This window comes from Ostrea edulis, chromosome 9 (genome assembly GCF_947568905.1).
Source record: "Ostrea edulis chromosome 9, xbOstEdul1.1, whole genome shotgun sequence".
Lineage (NCBI taxonomy): Eukaryota > Metazoa > Mollusca > Bivalvia > Ostreida > Ostreidae > Ostrea > Ostrea edulis.
The window spans coordinates 50518495-50527672 of NC_079172.1; the positions used below are offsets into that span (position 1 = coordinate 50518495).

General features: G+C 34.4%; 1 long non-coding RNA gene across 1 annotated transcript; it reads left to right on the forward strand.

Moving 5' to 3' along the window:
• The first annotated feature begins 2795 nt into the window (after window positions 1-2795).
• Window positions 2796-5925, forward strand: LOC125659122 (uncharacterized). The gene is made up of 5 exons (XR_007363933.2): window positions 2796-2958; window positions 3504-3602; window positions 4391-4527; window positions 4801-4914; window positions 5172-5925. It is a non-coding gene; the product is annotated as an uncharacterized LOC125659122 (long non-coding RNA).
• Window positions 5926-9178: the final 3253 nt, after the last annotated feature.

A 9178-nucleotide genomic window follows, 5' to 3' on the forward strand; every position in this document is an offset into this window, starting at 1 on the left:
TAGGGTACACCTTAGGATCAAACCAAGAACATCCGATACTGTGACACAACAGGCCAGAGGCCATGCAGACAGACAGGACTCTATCACGCAAGTGTGTACTCGTGTTGATAGTGATGGTTCTAGTGACAGCTCATCTGACGATGAATTCCTGTTGATGAATGATTCTGTTGTATCTGCACCTTCGCCTGCAAAACCTCGTCGAAGTACTCGTGTTACAGCAGGGAAGCACAGTAATATTAATCACTTGCCAAAAAGTTCTGTACGTCTTTAGATACTCCATGTGAACTACAGTTACAAACGTGTACATATGTCTTGATTATAACGTTTTACTAGTCATTTTCTTAAAATGCAAAGTATTTGTATGTTTATTTTCTTGTGTAACAAGGGACGTTACTCCTGTAGCAGGGGAGAATGTAGACAAGTGCAAATTGATTATTTTTATATTAATTTCCAATTTTGTCAGAACGTGATTGTCTTGGTATTTTTCGGATGTAGTTATAGTGTAGACGAGGGCTGACGTCATTCTTACTTCACGCTGTAGCATAGACCACACCGCTACTCTGCCTTTTTCTTTATACCATGTTATACTATTAACCTTTGCTGTTATACAGATCACTGCTGCCTTTTGGCATAATAAATTAAAGAAATGGACAAAAGTCTTGTCACTTGGCTACATAAGGGTAAGATTACGATAGCATGGTTACTCTCTCTCTCTCTCTCTCTCTCTCTCTCTCTCTCTCTCTCTCTCTCTCTCTCTCTCTCTCTCTCCCCGAAATTCTAAATTCTTTGTAAATATACTTTAAAATTTCAACATACCTGTAATTTTTATGTTAATTCTCTTAGTTACGCTGGTACATATATATGGAGCGTCACATTAACATAAACTCATATAATTGAAGTTATCTTGAATTATTTGAAGATATCATCAATTCAATTATTGCTCTCTTTAATTGAATTAATGCGCACATTAAATCAATTATTGCTCTCATCAAATGAATTAATGCGCACTTCAATTATTCTCTCATCAATTGAATTAATGCGCGCATCAATTGAATTAATGAGAGCAATAATTGATTTAATGCTCGCATTAATTCAATTACTGCTCTCTTCAATTCAATGGATGAGAGCATCAATTTCGTAGAAATATTGCTCGCAATAATTAATTTAGAGCTCGTTATAAATAATATATTGATCTCTTTAATTCAATTGAAGATATCTTTAATTATTTACAATGCTTTTGTATAAGGAATTAATGCGCGCATCAGTTCTTTTAAAGAGAGCAATAATTCAATTAAAGGGATCATTAATTCAATTGTGGATATGTTGAATTGAAGATATCTTTAATTATATAGTTGCCCTCTCTAAGAGAATTATTGCTCTCTTCAAATGAATTAAAGATATCATTAATTCAATTGAAGAGAGCAATAATTGAATTAATGCGCGCATTAAATCAATTATTGCTCCCATCAAATGAATTAATGCGAGCATCAATTCAAATATTGCTCTCATCAATTGATTTAATGCTCTCTTCAATTGAATTGTAGCGCGCATCAATTCAATTGTTGATATCATTTGAATAGATCATTAATTCAATTAAAGCGCGCAATAATTCAGAATTGAAGATATCATTAATTATTTGAAGAGATCTTTAATTAAATTGTTGTGCGCATCAAATGAATTGATGATATCTTCGAATAATTGAAGATATCTTCAATTATTTGAGTTTATGTTAATTTGACGCTCCATACATATACGAGTCAGATACACAGGGGCTCGGTTGTCAGAAATTGTATTATTTGTTCCCAAATAAATTGAAGTTTTGCATTATGTCCGAAAAACAAATTATATATATAAAATCCACCACCAAAATCCGCTTTTACCGTCGTTTTAAAAAGGGTGTATCATATGTACATTACAAAATACAGTATTATTCGGGAACAAATAATCCAAAACTTCAATATCTGACAACCGAGTCCCTGTGGTCAGATATACACATACCACACACAAATTAACTCTCTCTCTCTCTCTCTCTCTCTCTCTCTCTCTCTCTCTCTCTCTCTCTCTCTCTCTTCATTTTCAGTGAAAGAAAATCAAAGTTTTTCATGTATCAATTCAAAATGAAGTTAACTGTACATGTAGTACTAGTTTTCAAATACAGGGTAAATCATGGTCTCTTGTTTACAGAAGAAAAAATGATAAACGATAAAAGAAGCAACCATTTTCCCCACTCTCTGGGAGACAAAATGAAAAGATGTTTTGATGTATTGTTACTTTTATTGGGAGAACTTATGTTTCGTTTCAAAAGATACAGAAAATAGTAAAAATGACGTACATATGAGACATATTTCAAGCCTTATAAAATCCAGTCCTGCCCGAGCTTTATGGGTCTTTGCCAGAGCTGGACAGAGCTGGACCCTTTGGGGGCCTTAATTAAGGCTGTCCCAGCCCTCTCTCTGCCTGGTGAAGTGGTGCCCCCCAATTTCAATTCCTGAATCCGCCCTTGTACATCGTTATTCTCGATATAATTTGTACATAGCCTGACCGGTCTTTTCGCTCAAGTTTTATACCGTCTTAGCTATGAAATTTGAAAAACCATTGTTCTACATACATGTATTATAAAACGATAAATAGATATCCCGTTAATATTTGAAAACGGAATCTCGGTTTGTTTGTTGTTGTATTTTTAATTCAAGAAAAGATATCATTATGTTTGACGCATGAAATGAACATTTTCTCGTCTTCTTATCTTGATAGTCGTCGTAAAATAATCGTCTAGAAGCAATCTCTACCCGAGTTGTCGTTCCTTGCTCTCACTTACACTGTAAGGAACGATAACTCTGGGTAGAGATTGATCTAGCCTGGTACCCGAGGCCTTCCGATGTTCAAAGAACGAAGGCCAGGCATCGGATGTCGAATGGATTCTTCCACTGATCAAAATCCAATATGGCGGACTCAATGGTAAGTAATGGGAATGTACGTAAATGAGCGTATCATGGCTTAATTAGCTGTGTCACTTTCGATTTTATGTCATTAGTTGCCAGAGACAGACCTTAGGAAATGTATAATACTTGGTTTTCCATGTGACACGCTTGTTTGATATAGTCTTATCCCTTTGTTTTCAAGTAAGTATGTGATGATCAACTCGCATATTTTTCACGTGTGTTAAATTAAATCTAACCGTGTCACTTCGTTTTTTCTACTATTGTTGGGTTGTATTGGGTTGCTGGCGAAGATACATTCTGAGTTTTATAGATGACACGCACCAGTTTTCTTATTTTAAACCGACAATTTCAGATCGAATTTCCTCGATTCATTTTTGGATAATTTTTTATTACATATAGATCTAATGACGTGCTTTACTTTGATAAGACTATAGGCTATAGCTGAAGTTTATATGATGACTTTCTTGTGCGATGATAGGGGTGTTTTAAGCTTTTATTGGACTTACAGTGTACAATTTTACAGATTCTCAATATTATGTATATTAATCGTTTTAATTTCAGATGAATTTCCATACATATGGAAAGAAGAAACACTTGATAGTAGATGAAAAAACACCCTCATATATAATGCTTCATAAATATGCAAAACCATGCCAACAGGTATAATAAGATATATATATTGCTTGTGTAGCAGATAAGCCTATTTATGCATTTTATAATTCAGTAACATGGTGTCTGACAATGTAAATATTTAATTCTTATGTTGACCTGCCAACTTTATCCTTGATCCAATAGGCTTGATTTAAAGTTTCTGTTGTTACTTTGGTTTACTTTGAATATTCTTCAGATTTCAGAAGGGGTCACTAACAATTTCATTGTCAACAGTTACTATTCCTCACTGATTCACTGTCCTGTTTGTCTAAAATTATATTTGTGGGTCGGTCCACAATTTTTATATATTGCCAAAAGTTATACATTGAGGTATTCTATTTTTGTGTTAGCATTATATTTTGCATTTGTTTGTAACTCAAATTCTTTGTCTTCTTTATGAGAGAACTGAGTTCATACACTTCAATTTAAAAATCTTAGGCTGTAGAAGCCAGGAATTCTGTATCACAACAAAAACAAATTTTACATAATGTGAAGTACACAATATGGCACTATAGTAACATTTCTTGTTATGCTTTTGCACAAACTCATTGTACTGCTTGGATTTGATAATAAAATCACACCTGCTAAAGCTTCAAAGAAAAAATGTAGAAGATCACAATCTGGAGAAACCCAAGACATTCATCCTCCAAAACAAAGTTTTGCGTTTCTGTTTCTCTCACTGTTTTCAATACATTAAATTTGTGGTACTTGTGTACCAAATTAATGACTCTTAATATAGTTTTGTGGAAAAAGAAAAAGAAAGATAACCAGGTCGATCTCTTGATTTTACCATGTAGTCTACAGACTCCAGATGGAAAAAGACAGAGAAAGAAATTCTAAAGGGGTATTCAAGGACCCATCCTCCTCGAAACCAATTCATATCGGAAGGAATTAACATCCAACTTGAATGAAGAATTACAGACTTCCAGAACAGGTTAACAACTAAATCAATTTGTTACAGTCTGTTATTTCAAGTTTCCCACCTCTTACAGCAATAACAAAAACAATTATTTCTGGCATCTAAAGGTGTGAGAAGTTTATCATGTTCTAAAATATGTTCTATTTGTTAGTGGAAGAAATTCAATCCCAAATTGATTATATTAGATACTGACAATTTCTGTATTGATAAAACACAATAGTGAAAAATGCATGATTTTTTGTATGGAATGAACTGACCTACCTTGTTTTATTTCATGTGATCATGCAGACCCTTTAAAAAAGGAGAAACCAGATCTTCAGAAGACTTCCTTGAAAATGAGAATTTTTTGAGTGGAAGTGAAGAATATGGCATGCATACAAGCATTCTCTCCCTCTTGTTTGTGTAAGTAAAACCTGCATGAATATAAAACTTTAGATGAAAAGGGAAATATATTGACATTCAAAATTCACAGTTGGTTGTTCATCTTCTGCAAAAATTACAGACTTGTTTCATTATTTAGCTATGGTAAAATACATGTAACGACATAATTAATATTTATGATGTATGTGCATTGTGTATTTACTACTATTCCTGATCCATATCAATGCAAATCTTTACTGATTATACTGATGTTTTGTGACATTGTTTTTAATTTTTAGATCAGAGGTGAGCTTTTTGAGAAAGACTTATGGAGGAACTTTGAGAGTGTCAGTTCTCAGATCAAGAAGTTTGTTAACAGTAGGAGGAGTAGTAATTCATTCCACTGTATGGCCAGAGAAATATATGACATAAAAGACCTGGAAAAGGAGATTTGGCATTGTTTCATGTGGAAATTGAAGAATCTTTGAAATGGATACATGCAACACAGACATGTTTCAGTTACTTGGGGATAAAACTTATGAGGAATTTTGCTAACTTTCAGATGGGAATGTGTTGCACAAGAAATGCTTGATCACAACCTTCTTTTATTAGAAACCTTTTCTATGCAAATAATTATTTTAAATGAAATTTAGCTATTTCATTAGACTAGTAAACATGTTTTCTGTGCAAGTGTGTGTCTTTGACATTAAATGCTATGATATATTGAAGTATTCTTAAACAATGGAAGATCTCTACTAGTTCTTTCAAAGGAAAGCCAACAACAGGAATCGAACCTGTTCCTCAATCGTACAGATACGAAAGTGTGCACCAGTACACCATGTTGGCATATATTAAGAACTAGTAGCCTTGGAGGGTAAATATTGTATTATTCTTGTACAGTTGATACTGGTTGGTGATATATATATATATATATATATATATATATATATATATATATATATGTGTGTGTGTGTGTATATAATATACATACAGCTTAGTATATATAATGTATGCCTCATGTTTGCTAGTCGTCAATAAAGCATTTGAATTGAATATATTCCTTGTTCATGAAGAAAGTCTAATATCCTGAAATTTAGATAAATCTAGCATTTCTTTTTGTGAAATACCTTTAAATCTAGCTGAGAGAAATGTCTTTGTAATCCAGTGATTATCTGGGTCAGAATAGGTCCTCTGCACCTGATTGCATATTATGAGAAAAGAGTTAACGTAGAGTGATCATTGAATAAGATTGTTAACTGAAATCTTGTGGCACAATTAATTAAGAACAGTCTGATCCTCACTGCTCAAAAGGCCAAAGTATCAAGTATAGGTCTAAATACAGGCAATTGATGGTGACCCTTGAATATGAATGAATTTTAAACAATAGAGAATCAAACAATGACTGTAACTGACATATATACATTGAAATATTCTCGAGAGGGACGTTAAACAATATACAACTATACAGGCAATCAATCTTGAGGCCAAAACTTATTTCCACATTGTGTTTACATAATTAGTGCATGTAGGTTTAACTTGTATCTTTCTAGAATAAAATGTTATCTTTCTTAATATCAATTATTTACAAAATGCAAGGGTGGCTCATAAACAGCTAGCAGTTGCAATAATATTTATACTGCTTAACAAGAATAACCTGTCAAAATGAGTCGAAGAAATTCGATCTGAAATTGTCGGTTTAAAATAAGAAAACTGGTGCGTGTCATCTATAAAACTCAGTATATATCTTCGCCAGCAACCCAATGCAACCCATCAATAGTAGAAAAAACGAAGTGACAGGGTTAGATTTAATTTAACACACGTGAAAAATATGCGAGTTGATCATCACCTACTTACTTGAAAACAAAAGGATAAGACTATATCAAACAAGCGTGTCACATGGAAAACCAAGTATTATACATTTCCTAAGGTCTGTCTCTGGCAATTAATGACATAAAATCGAAAGTGACACAGCTAATTAAGCCACGATACGCTCATTTACGTACATTCCCATTACTTACCATTGAGTCCGCCATATTGGACTTTGATCAGTGGAAGAATCCATTCGACATCCGGTGCCTGGCCTTCGTTCTTTGAACATCGGAAGGCCTCGGGTACCAGGCTAAGATTGATCTAGAAGCCGGAAGTTTTATTGATTTGATTTTTGGCAGTTTGAATAATTTCTAATCGTTCTGTTGAATGTTTGGGATGAAGAAATCCGTTAGGGCTTCCACAGATAGGAACACGAAAAAATCTTTTAATGCTTTACTGAGTCCATTTGCAAACTTTGTATCGGTTTTCATATTCTCATACAAAGAAGGAAAATAATTATATTAAACATTCGTTTTGGTTATTTTTTCCCGACAGTAAATTAAATGCGCATATAGATAGAATCTTACACTATAATTATAGATCTAACAACCCCCCCCCCTTCACAACAAACTTTCAAATCCTATGAAAATTAAATATTCGTTATTCATATGTCAATCTTCATATGTATGCTTTATATCTTACGAAAATAAAAATGTATCAATAACCATGGGGCGTTCGTGAACAAATCCTTCACCCTTGTTTTTTTTTTTAAAGCTCACCTGACTGGGTAAAAGCTCATGTGATGTGGGTGCTGCTCTAGGGCTTCCTTTTTTTTTTTATCCCAATGGTCATTGATTTAGTTCAAGAATTCATTTTCATGAAATGAAAAATTAAAATGGTTGATATTAAACATTTACCGTAATTACGACTAGGGATATGCGCTTTGTGAGTGAAAAGCAGGACAAAAAAGGGGCGAAGTGTCAAACTTCCGCCAGAATTCGTTTGATCACTGTTCGTAGGTGACGTAATGAGGCCTCGACGAGGAATTTGGCGAAAGTGTATGCTAATATCCGATTTCTTAAACGTCACCGAATACGCAATTTCCGAGCTGCCCAATAGTTCTTTCCTTTTGTGGAACTCTTACACACATTGAGACGCAAAACATACTCTCTTCCACACGCGGTGGATACAAATGCTTATCGCTGCCTTCATATATTGCCTAAAGGCCGATCATCAGACATTATGCAGCCACCCAAACTGCAGGGACACTCAATATTAGTAAGTTTATTAGTATTTGATAATAAAATGGCTCAAACAAAAATCGATAATCACCATTTTTCTTTGATTAAAATATCACTCGTGCAGAGGAGGAAATAAAAAATAATTTCATATTCAATTTGATGGCCTAATTCAAACAAATATTGTTCTTGATATGGTCAGTTTAATGTATACCAACGGCTGATGTAAACAAAATTTACACTTTCATTACTTTTATCCGTATTTACATAGCTAGTCTATAGTATATGTATACATCTTGTACCCACTCAAGCGTTCAACAGAACACTGAATGTACCCCCCATCACAGAAGTTGCGTATTACAACGTCACAATGTACAGCACGTCGTAATGTGTACGACGTAACACATTCACCCTTGCAACTAAACCTAAACATACTGTGAGCTTGCTTGGAGTACGTTAGATTAGAGTAATGCCAATGGAAAACCAAAAGAAGATGATTTCTGGAAATGTTTTCCGTTCTATGGCAGACGACAATGATTTGAAAAATGACTTTGTACCTTATGAACAGGTTAAGGACACCATCTCAAAAATTGACATCCTAAAAGCTGCTAATGCAAATGTTTCATCATTCCTGCCGTCATGGGCTGATGATGAATATTTCATGCAGTTACACAAACCGAAAAAAATAAAGAAGGGAAAGGTGTTTGAGACAAACATGGAAATTGGAGAGGCAGTGCTGGAGAAAGAGTCAGAAGACAAGGCAATCATTGAGAGCGGACGGGCAATACCGAATGCAGAGAGCGGACAAATCACACATTCTGTTCATGAGATCAGTGGCAAAGAACTTTATATAAAATCATAGGATGTTGCAGCATATATCCGGAACATTGTCGAAAAGGCATGTGCAATAGTTTTTCAAGATATAACCGTCCAGAAACTAGATCAGGGTGACGGCAGTGTTATGGTAGAAACAAAAAATGTGAACACTTCAGACGCATGTCAGGAAATGGAAAATGAGTGTTTACAGGAACCTGTTAAATTAGAAGAGTTAAAACAGAAAACCAAGCCAGTCAAAAGTGGACTGGACAAACCTGGGGAACTTACTGCATTAGAAACAGGGAAAATACAAAAGTTTATTCCCCGAAAGCTGTTTCTATCGAGTATAGAAACCTTTAAACTTGCACCCGATACCCAAGATTGTACCAAGAACAAAGAAGAGAAGACCAAGCCATTTGAAACCAAGGCTTTTACCGTGTAGT